The sequence below is a fragment of the Euprymna scolopes genome, chromosome 11 (genome assembly GCF_053919585.1).
Source record: "Euprymna scolopes isolate OS-2025 chromosome 11, ASM5391958v1, whole genome shotgun sequence".
NCBI classification, from domain to species: Eukaryota; Metazoa; Mollusca; class Cephalopoda; order Sepiida; family Sepiolidae; genus Euprymna; species Euprymna scolopes.
Genome location: NC_136492.1, coordinates 1,834,661 through 1,844,211, shown reverse-complemented (window position 1 = coordinate 1,844,211; position 9,551 = coordinate 1,834,661). Strand labels below are relative to the sequence as shown.

At 37.9% G+C, this 9,551-nt stretch overlaps 39 non-coding genes across 39 annotated transcripts; all 39 read left to right on the top strand.

The window, feature by feature from the left end:
* Window positions 1-264: 264 nt before the first annotated feature.
* Trnat-ugu (transfer RNA threonine (anticodon UGU)) lies at window positions 265-338 on the top strand. Its single transcript has one exon. It is a non-coding gene; the product is annotated as a tRNA-Thr (tRNA).
* Window positions 339-408: 70 nt separating this feature from the next.
* Trnat-ugu (transfer RNA threonine (anticodon UGU)) lies at window positions 409-482 on the top strand. The gene has a single exon. It is a non-coding gene; the product is annotated as a tRNA-Thr (tRNA).
* Window positions 483-1,278: 796 nt separating this feature from the next.
* On the top strand, window positions 1,279-1,352 carry Trnat-ugu (transfer RNA threonine (anticodon UGU)). Its single transcript has one exon. It is a non-coding gene; the product is annotated as a tRNA-Thr (tRNA).
* Window positions 1,353-1,565: 213 nt separating this feature from the next.
* Trnas-uga (transfer RNA serine (anticodon UGA)) lies at window positions 1,566-1,639 on the top strand. Its single transcript has one exon. It is a non-coding gene; the product is annotated as a tRNA-Ser (tRNA).
* A 214-nt stretch (window positions 1,640-1,853) lies between these two features.
* On the top strand, window positions 1,854-1,927 carry Trnat-ugu (transfer RNA threonine (anticodon UGU)). The gene has a single exon. It is a non-coding gene; the product is annotated as a tRNA-Thr (tRNA).
* Window positions 1,928-3,005: 1,078 nt separating this feature from the next.
* On the top strand, window positions 3,006-3,079 carry Trnat-ugu (transfer RNA threonine (anticodon UGU)). Its single transcript has one exon. It is a non-coding gene; the product is annotated as a tRNA-Thr (tRNA).
* Window positions 3,080-3,149: 70 nt separating this feature from the next.
* Window positions 3,150-3,223, top strand: Trnat-ugu (transfer RNA threonine (anticodon UGU)). Its single transcript has one exon. It is a non-coding gene; the product is annotated as a tRNA-Thr (tRNA).
* Window positions 3,224-3,436: 213 nt separating this feature from the next.
* Window positions 3,437-3,510, top strand: Trnat-ugu (transfer RNA threonine (anticodon UGU)). Its single transcript has one exon. It is a non-coding gene; the product is annotated as a tRNA-Thr (tRNA).
* A 59-nt stretch (window positions 3,511-3,569) lies between these two features.
* On the top strand, window positions 3,570-3,643 carry Trnat-ugu (transfer RNA threonine (anticodon UGU)). Its single transcript has one exon. It is a non-coding gene; the product is annotated as a tRNA-Thr (tRNA).
* A 214-nt stretch (window positions 3,644-3,857) lies between these two features.
* Window positions 3,858-3,931, top strand: Trnat-ugu (transfer RNA threonine (anticodon UGU)). The gene has a single exon. It is a non-coding gene; the product is annotated as a tRNA-Thr (tRNA).
* Window positions 3,932-4,001: 70 nt separating this feature from the next.
* On the top strand, window positions 4,002-4,075 carry Trnat-ugu (transfer RNA threonine (anticodon UGU)). Its single transcript has one exon. It is a non-coding gene; the product is annotated as a tRNA-Thr (tRNA).
* A 70-nt stretch (window positions 4,076-4,145) lies between these two features.
* On the top strand, window positions 4,146-4,219 carry Trnat-ugu (transfer RNA threonine (anticodon UGU)). The gene has a single exon. It is a non-coding gene; the product is annotated as a tRNA-Thr (tRNA).
* Window positions 4,220-4,289: 70 nt separating this feature from the next.
* Window positions 4,290-4,363, top strand: Trnat-ugu (transfer RNA threonine (anticodon UGU)). Its single transcript has one exon. It is a non-coding gene; the product is annotated as a tRNA-Thr (tRNA).
* Window positions 4,364-4,433: 70 nt separating this feature from the next.
* Window positions 4,434-4,507, top strand: Trnat-ugu (transfer RNA threonine (anticodon UGU)). The gene has a single exon. It is a non-coding gene; the product is annotated as a tRNA-Thr (tRNA).
* A 70-nt stretch (window positions 4,508-4,577) lies between these two features.
* On the top strand, window positions 4,578-4,651 carry Trnat-ugu (transfer RNA threonine (anticodon UGU)). The gene has a single exon. It is a non-coding gene; the product is annotated as a tRNA-Thr (tRNA).
* A 70-nt stretch (window positions 4,652-4,721) lies between these two features.
* Window positions 4,722-4,795, top strand: Trnat-cgu (transfer RNA threonine (anticodon CGU)). The gene has a single exon. It is a non-coding gene; the product is annotated as a tRNA-Thr (tRNA).
* A 70-nt stretch (window positions 4,796-4,865) lies between these two features.
* Trnat-ugu (transfer RNA threonine (anticodon UGU)) lies at window positions 4,866-4,939 on the top strand. Its single transcript has one exon. It is a non-coding gene; the product is annotated as a tRNA-Thr (tRNA).
* A 214-nt stretch (window positions 4,940-5,153) lies between these two features.
* Trnat-ugu (transfer RNA threonine (anticodon UGU)) lies at window positions 5,154-5,227 on the top strand. The gene has a single exon. It is a non-coding gene; the product is annotated as a tRNA-Thr (tRNA).
* A 70-nt stretch (window positions 5,228-5,297) lies between these two features.
* On the top strand, window positions 5,298-5,371 carry Trnat-ugu (transfer RNA threonine (anticodon UGU)). The gene has a single exon. It is a non-coding gene; the product is annotated as a tRNA-Thr (tRNA).
* Window positions 5,372-5,441: 70 nt separating this feature from the next.
* On the top strand, window positions 5,442-5,515 carry Trnat-ugu (transfer RNA threonine (anticodon UGU)). The gene has a single exon. It is a non-coding gene; the product is annotated as a tRNA-Thr (tRNA).
* A 71-nt stretch (window positions 5,516-5,586) lies between these two features.
* Window positions 5,587-5,660, top strand: Trnat-ugu (transfer RNA threonine (anticodon UGU)). The gene has a single exon. It is a non-coding gene; the product is annotated as a tRNA-Thr (tRNA).
* Window positions 5,661-5,730: 70 nt separating this feature from the next.
* Window positions 5,731-5,804, top strand: Trnat-ugu (transfer RNA threonine (anticodon UGU)). Its single transcript has one exon. It is a non-coding gene; the product is annotated as a tRNA-Thr (tRNA).
* A 70-nt stretch (window positions 5,805-5,874) lies between these two features.
* Window positions 5,875-5,948, top strand: Trnat-ugu (transfer RNA threonine (anticodon UGU)). The gene has a single exon. It is a non-coding gene; the product is annotated as a tRNA-Thr (tRNA).
* Window positions 5,949-6,162: 214 nt separating this feature from the next.
* Window positions 6,163-6,236, top strand: Trnat-ugu (transfer RNA threonine (anticodon UGU)). Its single transcript has one exon. It is a non-coding gene; the product is annotated as a tRNA-Thr (tRNA).
* Window positions 6,237-6,738: 502 nt separating this feature from the next.
* Window positions 6,739-6,812, top strand: Trnat-ugu (transfer RNA threonine (anticodon UGU)). Its single transcript has one exon. It is a non-coding gene; the product is annotated as a tRNA-Thr (tRNA).
* Window positions 6,813-7,026: 214 nt separating this feature from the next.
* Trnat-ugu (transfer RNA threonine (anticodon UGU)) lies at window positions 7,027-7,100 on the top strand. Its single transcript has one exon. It is a non-coding gene; the product is annotated as a tRNA-Thr (tRNA).
* A 214-nt stretch (window positions 7,101-7,314) lies between these two features.
* Window positions 7,315-7,388, top strand: Trnat-ugu (transfer RNA threonine (anticodon UGU)). Its single transcript has one exon. It is a non-coding gene; the product is annotated as a tRNA-Thr (tRNA).
* A 70-nt stretch (window positions 7,389-7,458) lies between these two features.
* On the top strand, window positions 7,459-7,532 carry Trnat-ugu (transfer RNA threonine (anticodon UGU)). Its single transcript has one exon. It is a non-coding gene; the product is annotated as a tRNA-Thr (tRNA).
* Window positions 7,533-7,602: 70 nt separating this feature from the next.
* On the top strand, window positions 7,603-7,676 carry Trnat-ugu (transfer RNA threonine (anticodon UGU)). Its single transcript has one exon. It is a non-coding gene; the product is annotated as a tRNA-Thr (tRNA).
* A 70-nt stretch (window positions 7,677-7,746) lies between these two features.
* On the top strand, window positions 7,747-7,820 carry Trnat-ugu (transfer RNA threonine (anticodon UGU)). Its single transcript has one exon. It is a non-coding gene; the product is annotated as a tRNA-Thr (tRNA).
* A 214-nt stretch (window positions 7,821-8,034) lies between these two features.
* Trnat-ugu (transfer RNA threonine (anticodon UGU)) lies at window positions 8,035-8,108 on the top strand. The gene has a single exon. It is a non-coding gene; the product is annotated as a tRNA-Thr (tRNA).
* A 70-nt stretch (window positions 8,109-8,178) lies between these two features.
* Window positions 8,179-8,252, top strand: Trnat-ugu (transfer RNA threonine (anticodon UGU)). The gene has a single exon. It is a non-coding gene; the product is annotated as a tRNA-Thr (tRNA).
* Window positions 8,253-8,322: 70 nt separating this feature from the next.
* On the top strand, window positions 8,323-8,396 carry Trnat-ugu (transfer RNA threonine (anticodon UGU)). The gene has a single exon. It is a non-coding gene; the product is annotated as a tRNA-Thr (tRNA).
* Window positions 8,397-8,466: 70 nt separating this feature from the next.
* Trnat-agu (transfer RNA threonine (anticodon AGU)) lies at window positions 8,467-8,540 on the top strand. Its single transcript has one exon. It is a non-coding gene; the product is annotated as a tRNA-Thr (tRNA).
* Window positions 8,541-8,610: 70 nt separating this feature from the next.
* Trnat-agu (transfer RNA threonine (anticodon AGU)) lies at window positions 8,611-8,684 on the top strand. Its single transcript has one exon. It is a non-coding gene; the product is annotated as a tRNA-Thr (tRNA).
* A 70-nt stretch (window positions 8,685-8,754) lies between these two features.
* Window positions 8,755-8,828, top strand: Trnat-agu (transfer RNA threonine (anticodon AGU)). The gene has a single exon. It is a non-coding gene; the product is annotated as a tRNA-Thr (tRNA).
* Window positions 8,829-8,898: 70 nt separating this feature from the next.
* On the top strand, window positions 8,899-8,972 carry Trnat-agu (transfer RNA threonine (anticodon AGU)). The gene has a single exon. It is a non-coding gene; the product is annotated as a tRNA-Thr (tRNA).
* Window positions 8,973-9,042: 70 nt separating this feature from the next.
* On the top strand, window positions 9,043-9,116 carry Trnat-agu (transfer RNA threonine (anticodon AGU)). The gene has a single exon. It is a non-coding gene; the product is annotated as a tRNA-Thr (tRNA).
* A 214-nt stretch (window positions 9,117-9,330) lies between these two features.
* Trnat-ugu (transfer RNA threonine (anticodon UGU)) lies at window positions 9,331-9,404 on the top strand. Its single transcript has one exon. It is a non-coding gene; the product is annotated as a tRNA-Thr (tRNA).
* The last annotated feature ends 147 nt before the right edge of the window (window positions 9,405-9,551 follow it).

Sequence of the window (9,551 nt, the reverse complement as noted above, 5' to 3'; positions counted from 1 at the left end):
GCGCCAGTCTTGTAAACTGGAGGTCGAGGGTCCGAATCCCTCTGGAGCCTTGTATTCTTGTTTAACACTTGTGTCATCATTAATGAACCATAATAATATTTATTGTTTTCTTAATATATCGGCTCCATAGCTCAGTTGGTTAGAGAGCCAGTCTTGTAAACTGGAGGTCGAGGGTCCGAATCCCTCTGGAGCCTTGTATTCTTGTTTCATACTTGTGTCATCATTAATGATACATAATCATATTTATTGTTTCCTTAATATATCGGCTCCATAGCTCAGTTGGTTTGAGCGCCAGTCTTGTAAACTGGAGGTCGAGGGTCCGAATCCCTCTGGAGCCTTGTATTCTTGTTTAACACTTGTGTCATCATTAATGAAACTTAATAATATTTATTGTTTCCTTAATATAGCGGCTCCATAGCTCAGTTGGTTAGAGCGCCAGTCTTGTAAACTGGAGGTCGAGGGTCCGAATCCCTCTGGAGCCTTGTATTCTTGTTTAACACTTGTGTCATCATTAATGAAACTTAATAATATTTATTGTTTCCTTAATATATCGGCTCCATAGCTCAGTTGGTTAGAGCGCCAGTCTTGTAAACTGGAGGTCGAGGGTCCGAATCCATCTGGAGCCTTTTTTTCTTGTGTAACACTTTTTTTTCATCATTTATGATACATAATCATATTTATTGTTTCCTTAATATATCGGCTCCATAGCTCAGTTGGTTTGAGCGCCAGTCTAGTAAACTGGAGGTCGAGGGTCCGAATACCTCTGGAGCCTTTCATTCTAGTGTAACACTTGTTTTTTCATCATTAATGATACATAATCATATTTATTGTGTCATTAATATATCGGCTTCATAGCTCAGTTTGTCAAGCGCAAGTATTGTAAACTCGAGATCGAGGGTCCGAATCCCTCTGGAGCCTTTTATTCATGTGTAACACTTTTTTTTTATCATTAATGATACAAAATCATATTTGTTGTTTCATTAATATATCGGCTTAATAGCTCAGTTTGTTAGAGCGCCAGTCTTGTAAACTGGAGGTCGAGGGTCCGACTCCCTCTGGAGCCTTTTATTCTTGTGTAACACTTATTTTATAATTAATGGTACATAATCATATTTATTGTTTCATTAATATATCGGCTCCCCAGCTCTGTTGGTTAGAGCGCCAGTCTTGTAAACTGAAGGTCGAGGGTGCGAATCACTCTGGAGCCTTTTATTCTTGTGTAACACTTATTTTATCATCAATGGTACATAATCATATTTATTGTTTAATCGGTATATAGGCTCCATAGCTCAGTTGGTTAGAGCGCCAGTCTTGTAAACTGGAGGTCGAGGGTCCGAATCCCTCTGGAGACTTTACTTTTCTTTAACACTTGTTTTATCATTAATGATACAAAATCATATTTATTTTTTCATTAATATATCGGCTCCATAGTTCAGTTGGTTAGAGCGCCAGTCTTGTAAACTGGAGGTCGAGCGTCCGAATCCCACTGGAGTCTTTTATTCTTGTTTAACACTTGTTTTATCATTAATGATACAACATCATATTTATTGTTTCATTAATATCTCGGCTCCATAGCTCAGTTGGTTAGAGCGCCAGTCTTGAAAACTGGAGGTCGAGGGTCCGAATCCCTCTGGAGCCTTTTATTCTTGTTTAAAACTTGTTCTATCATTAATGATACAAAATAATATTTATCATTTACTTAATATGTCGGCCCCATAGCTCAGTTGGTTAGAGCGCCAGTCTTGTAAACTGGAGGTCGAGGATCCGAACCCCTCTGGAGCCTTTTATTCTTGTATAACACTTGTTTTATAATTAATGATACATAATCATATTTATTGTTTCATTAATATATCGGCTTCATAGCTCAGTTGGTTAGAGCGCCAGTCTTGTAAACTGGAGGTCGAGGGTCCGAATCCCTCTGAAGACTTTTATTCTTGTTTAACACTTGTTTTATCATTAATGATACAAAATCATCTTTATTGTTTCATTAATATATCGGCTCCATAGCTCAGTTGGTTAGAGCGCCAGTCTTGTAAACTGGAGGTGGAGAGTCCGAATCCCCCTGGAGCCTTTTATTCTTGTTTAACACTTGTTTTATCATTAATGATACATAATCATATTTATTGTTTCATTAATATATCGGCTCCATAGCTCAGTTGGTTAGAGCGCTAGTCTTGTAAACTGGAGGTCGAGGGTCCGAATCCCTCTGGAGGTTTTTATTCTTGTTTAACACTTGTTTTATCATTAATGATACAAAATCATATTTATTGGTTCATTAATATATCGGCTCCATAGCTCAGTTGGTTAGAGCGCCAGTCTTGTAAACTGGTTGTGAAGAGTCCGAATCCCCCTGGAACCTTTTATTCTTGTTTAACACTTGTTTTATCATTAATGATACAAAATAATATTTATTGTTTCATTAATATATCGGCTCTATAGCTCAGTTGGTTTGAGCGCTAGTCTTGTAAACTGGAGGTCGAGGGTCCGAATCCCTCTGGAGGTTTTTATTCTTGTTTAACACTTGTTTTATCATTAATGATACAAAATCATATTTATTGTTTCATTAATATATCGGCTCTATAGCTCAGTTGGTTAGAGCGCCAGTCTTGTAAACTGGAGTTGGAGAGTCCGAATCCCCCTGGAGCCTTGTATTCTTGTTTAACACTTGTTTTATCATTAATGATACAAAATCATATTTATTGGTTCATTAATATATCGGCTGTATAGCTCAGTTGGTTAGAGCGCCAGTCTTGTAAACTGGAGGTCGAGGGTCCGAATCCCTCTGGAGCCTTTTATTCTTGTTTAACACTTGTTTTATCATTAATGATAAATAATAATATTTACTGTTTCATTAATATATCGGCTCTATAGCTCAGTTGGTTAGAGCGCCAGTCTTGTAAACTGGAGGTCGAGGGTCCGAATCCCTATTGAGCCTTGTATTCTTGTTTAACACTTGTGTCATCATTAATGATATATAATCATATTTTTTGTTTCATTAATATATCGGCTCCATAGCTCAGTTGGTTAGAGCGCCAGTCTTGTAAACTGGAGGTCGAGGGTCCGAATCCCTCTGGAGCCTTTTATTCTTGTTTAACACTTGTTTTATCATTAATGATAAATAATAATATTTACTGTTTCATTATTATATCGGCTCTATAGCTCAGTTGGTTAGAGCGCCAGTCTTGTAAACTGGATGTCGAGGGTCCGAATCCCTCTGGAGCCTTTTATTCTTGTTTAACACTTGTTTTATCATTAATGATAAATAATAATATTTACTGTTTCATTAATATATTGGCTCCATAGCTCAGTTGGTTAGAGCGCCAGTCTTGTAAACTGGAGGTCGAGGGTCCGAATCCCTTTGGGCCTTTTATTCTTGTTTAACACTTGTTTTATCATTAATGATAAATAATAATATTTACTGTTTCATTAATATATCGGCTCCATAGCTCAGTTGGTTAGAGCGCCAGTCTTGTAAACTGGAGGTCGAGGGTCCGAATCCCTCTGGAGCCTTTTATTCTTGTTTTATCATTAATGATAAATAATAATATTTACTGTTTCATTAATATATCGGCTCCATAGCTCAGTTGGTTAGAGCGCCAGTCTTGTAAACTGGAGGTCGAGGGTCCGAATCCCTCTGGAGCCTTTTATTCTTGTTTAACACTTGTTTTATCATTAATGATAAATAATAATCTTTACTGTGTTATTAATATATCGGCTCCATTGCTCAGTTGGTTAGAGCGCCAGTCCTGTAAACTGGAGGTCGAAGGTCACAATCCCTCTGGAGCCTTTTATTCTTGTTTAACACTTGTTTTATCATTAATGATAAATAATAATATTTACTGTTTCATTAATATATCGGCTCCATAGCTCAGTTGGTTAGAGCGCCAGTCTTGTAAACTGGAGGTCGAGGGTCCGAATCCCTCTGGAGCCTTTTATTCTTGTTTAACACTTGTTTTATCATTAATGATTAATAATCATATTTACTGTTTCATTAATATATCGGCTCCATAGCTCAGTTGGTTAGAGCGCCAGTCTTGTAAACTGGAGGTCGAGGGTCCGAATCCCTCTGGAGCCTTTTATTCTTGTTTAACACTTGTTTTATCATTAATGATAAATAATAATATTTACTGTTTCATTAATATATCGGCTCCATAGCTCAGTTGGTTAGAGTACCAGTCTTGTAAACTGGAGGTCGAGGGTCCGAATCCCTCTGGAGCCTTTTATTCTTGTTTAACACTTGTTTTATCATTAATGATAAATAATAATATTTACTGTTTCATTAATATATCGGCTCCATAGCTCAGTTGGTTAGAGCGCCAGTCTTGTAAACTGGAGGTCGAGGGTCCAAATCCCTCTGGAGCCTTTTATTCTTGTTTAACACTTGTTTTATCATTAATGATAAATAACAATATTTACTGTTTCATTAATATATCGGCTCCATAGCTCAGTTGGTTAGAGCGCCAGTCTTGTAAACTGGAGGTCGAGGGTCCGAACCCCTCTGGAGCCTTTTATTCTTGTTTAACACTTGTTTTATCATTAATGATAAATAATAATATTTACTGTTTCATTAATATATCGGCTCCATAGCTCAGTTGGTTAGAGCGCCAGTCTTGTAAACTGGAGGTCGAGGGTCCGAATCCCTCTGGAGCCTTTTATTCTTGTTTAACACTTGTTTTATCATTAATGATAAATAATAATATTTACTGTTTCATTAATATATCTGCTCCATAGCTCAGTTGGTTAGAGCGCCAGTATCGTAAACTGGAGGTCGAGGGTCCGAATCCCTCTGGAGCCTTTTATTCTTGTTTAACACTTGTTTTATCATTAATGATAAATAATAATATTTACTGTTTCATTAATATATCGGCTCCATAGCTCAGTTGGTTAGAGCCCCAGTCTTGTAAACTGGAGGTCGAGGGTCCGAATCCCTCTGGAGCCTTTTATTCTTGTTTAACACTTGTTTTATCATTAATGATAAATAATAATATTTACTGTTTCATTAATATATCGGCTCCATAGCTCAGTTGGTTAGAGCGCCAGTCTTGTAAACTGGAGGTCGAGGGTCCGAATCCCTCTGTGGCCTTTTATTCTTGTTTAACACTTGTTTTATCATTAATGATAAATAATAATATTTACTGTTTCATTAATATATCGGCTCTATAGCTCAGTTGGTTAGAGCGCCAGTCTTGTAAACTGGAGGTCGAGGGTCCGAATCCCTCTGGAGCCTTTTATTCTTGTTTAACACTTGTTTTATCATTAATGATAAATAATAATATTTACTGTTTCATTAATATATCGGCTCCATAGCTCAGTTGGTTAGAGCGCCAGTCTTGTAAACTGGAGGTCGAGGGTCCGAATCCCTCTGGAGCCTTTTATTCTTGTTTAACACTTGTTTTATCATTAATGATAAACAATAATATTTACTGTTTAATTAATATATCGGCTCTATAGCTCAGTTGGTTAGAGCGCCAGTCTTGTAAACTGGAGGTCGAGGGTCCGAATCCCTCTGGAGCCTTGTGTTCTTGTGTTAAACTTTTTTTTATCATTAATGATACAAAATTATATTTATTGTTTCATTAATATATCGGCTCCATAGCTCAGTTGGTTAGAGCGCCAGTCTTGTAAACTGGAGGTCGAGGGTCCGAATCCCTCTGGAGCCTTTTATTCTCGTGTAACACTTGTTTTATCATTAATGATACATAATCATATTTATTGTTTCATTAATATATCGGCTCCATAGCTCAGTTGGTTAGAGCGCCAGTCTTGTAAACTGGAGGTCGAGGGTCCGAATCCCTCTGAAGCCTTTTATTCTTGTTTAACACTTGTTTTATCATAAATGATACATTTCCATATGTATTGTTTCATTAATATTTCGGCTCCATAGCTCAGTTGGTTAGAGCGCCAGTCTTGTAAACTGGAGGTCGAGGGTCCGAATCCCTCTGAAGCCTTTTATTCTTGTTTAACACTTGTTTTATCATTAATGATACATAATCATATTTATTGTTTCCTGAATATATCGGCTCCATAGCTCAGTTGGTTAGTGCGCCAGTCTTGTAAACTGGAGGTCGAGGGTCCGAATCCCTCTGGAGCCTTTTATTCTCGTTTAACACTTGTTTTATCATTAATGATACATAATCATATTTATTGTTTCATTAATATTTCGGCTCCATAGCTCAGTTGGTTAGAGCGCCAGTCTTGTAAACTGGAGGTCGAGGGTCCGAATCCCTCTGGAGCCTTTTATTCTTGTTTAACACTTGTTTTATCATTAATGATACATAATCATATTTATTGTTTCATTAATATTTCGGCTCCATAGCTCAGTTTGTTAGAGCGCCAGTCTTGTAAACTGGAGGTCGAGGGTCCGAATCCCTCTGAAGCCTTTTATTCTTGTTTAACACTTGTTTTATCATTAATGATACATAATCATATTTATTGTTTCCTGAATATATCGGCTCCATAGCTCAGTTGGTTAGAGCGCCAGTCTTGTAAACTGTAGGTCGAGGGTCCGAATCCCTCTGGAGCCGTTTATTCTTGTTTAACACTTGTTTTATCATTAATGATACATAATCATATTCATTGTTTCATTAATATTTGGGCTCCCTAGCTAAGTTGGTCAGAGCGCCAGTCTTGTAAACTGGAGGTCGAGGGTCCGAATCCCTCTGGAGCCTTTTATTCTTGTTTAACACTTGTTTTATCATTAATGATACATAATCATATTTATTGTTTCATTAATATTTCGGCTCCATAGCTCAGTTGGTTAGAGCGCCAGTCTTGTAAACTGGAGGTCGAGGGTCCGAATCCCTCTGGAGCCTTGTATTCTTGTGTAACACTTGTTTTATCATTAATGATACAAAATTACATTTTTTGTTTAATTAATATATCGGCTCCATAGCTCAGTTTGTTAGAGCGCCAGTCTTGTAAACTGGAGGTCGAGGGTCCGAATCCCTCTGGAGCCTTTTATTCTTGTTTAACACTTGTTTTATCATTAATGATACATAATCATATTTATTGTTTCATTAATATATCGGCTCCATAGCTCAGTTGGTTAGAGCGCCAGTCTTGTAAACTGGAGGTCGAGGGTCCGAATCCCTCTGGAGCCATTTATTCTTGTTTAACACTCGTTTTATTTTTAATGATACATAATCATATTTATTGTTTCCTTAATATATCGGCTCCATAGCTCAGTTGGTTAGAGAACCAGTCTTGTAAACTGGAGGTCGAGGGTCCGAATCCCTCTGGAGCCTTGTATTCTTGTTTAACACTTGTGTCATCATTAATGAAACATAATAATATTTATTGTTTCCTTATTATATCGGCTCCATAGCTCAGTTGTTTAGAGCGCCAGTCTTGTAAACTGGAGGTCGAGGGTCCGAATCCCTCTGGAGCCATTTATTCTTGTTTAACACTCGTTTTATTTTTAATGATACATAATCATATTTATTGTTTCCTTAATATATCGGCTCCATAGCTCAGTTGGTTAGAGCGCCAGTCTTGTAAACTGGAGGTCGAGGGTCCGAATCCCTCTGGAGCCTTGTATTCTTGTTTAACACTTGTGTCATCATAAATGAAACATAATAATATTTATTGTCTCCTTAATATATCGGCTCCATAGCTCAGTTGGTTAGAGCGCCAGTCTTGTAAACTGGAGGTCGAGGGTCCGAATCCCTCTGGAGCCTTGTATTCTTGTTTAACACTTGTGTCATCATTAATGAAACATATTAATATTTATTGTTTCCTTAATATATCGGCTCCATAGCTCAGTTGGTTAGAGCGCCAGTCTTGTAAACTGGAGGTCGAGGGTCCGAATCCCTCTGGAGCCTTGTATTCTTGTTTAATACTTGTGTCATCATTAATGATACATAATCATATTTATTGTTTCCTTAATATATCGGCTCTCTAGCTCAGTTGGTTAGAGACCCAGTCTTGTACACTGGAGGTCGAGGGTCCGAATCCCTCTGGAGCCTTGTATTCCTGTTTAACACTTGTGTCATCATTAATGATACATAATCATATTTATTGTTTCCTTAATATATCGGCTCCATAGCTCAGTTGGTTAGAGCGCCAGTCTTGTAAACTGGAGGTCGAGGGTCCGAATCCCTCTGGAGCCTTGTATTCTTGTTTAACACTTGTGTAATCATTAATGAAACATAATAATATTTATTGTTTCCTTAATATATCGGCTCCATAGCTCAGTTGGTTAGAGCGCCAGTCTTGTAAACTGGAGGTCGAGGGTCCGAATCCCTCTGGAGCCTTGTATTCTTGTTTAACACTTGTGTCATCATTAATGAAACATAATAATATTTATTGTTTCCTTAATATATCGGCTCCATAGCTCAGTTGGTTAGAGCGCCAGTCTTGTAAACTGGAGGTCGAGGGTCCGAATCCCTCTGGAGCCTTGTATTCTTGTTTAACACTCGTTTTATTATTAATGATACATAATCATATTTATTGTTTCCTTAATATATCGGCTCCATAGCTCAGTTGGTTAGAGCGCCAGTCTAGTAAACTGGAGGGCGAGGGTCCGAATCCCTCTGGAGCCTTGTATTCTTGTTTAACACTCGTTTTATTATTAATTATACATAATCATATTTATTGTTTCCTTAATATATCGGCTCCATAGCTCAGTTGGTTAGAGCGCCAGTCTAGTAAACTGGAGGTCGAGGGTCCGAATCCCTCTGGAGCCTTGTATTCTTGTTTAACACTCGTTTTATTATCAATGATACATAATCATATTTATTGTTTCCTTAATATATCGGCTCCATAGCTCAGTTGGTTAGAGCGCCAGTCTAGTAAACTGGAGGTCGAGGGTCCGAACCCCTCTGGAGCCTTGTATTCTTGTTTAACACTCGTTTTATTATTAATGATACATAATCATATTTATTGTTTCCTTAATATATCGGCTCCATAGCTCAGTTGGTTAGAGCGCCAGTCTAGTAAACTGGAGGTCGAGGGTCCGAATCCCTCTGGAGCCTTGTATTCTTGTTTAACACTCGTTTTATTATCAATGATACATAATCATATTTATTGTTTCCTTAATATATCGGCTCCATAGCTCAGTTGGTTAGAGCGCCAGTCTAGTAAACTGGAGGTCGAGGGTCCGAATCCCTCTGGAGCCTTGTATTCTTGTTCAATACTTGTGTCATCATTAATGATACATAATCATATTTATTGTTTCCTTAATATATCGGCTCCATAGCTCAGTTGGTTAGAGCGCCAGTCTTGTAAACTGGAGGTCGAGGGCCCGAATCCCTCTGGAGCCTTGTATTCTTGTTTAACACTTGTGTCATCATTAATGATATATAATCATATTTATTTTTTCATTAATATATCGGCTCCATAGCTCAGTTGGTTAGAGCGCCAGTCTTGTAAACTGGAGGTCGAGGGTCCGAATCCCTCTGGAGCCTTGTATTCTTGTTTAACACTTGTGTCATCATTAATGAAACATAATAATATTTATTGTTTCCTTAATATATCGGCTCCATAGCTCAGTTGGTTAGAGCGCCAGTCTTGTACACTGTAGGTCGAGGGTCACAATCCCTCGTGAGCCTTGT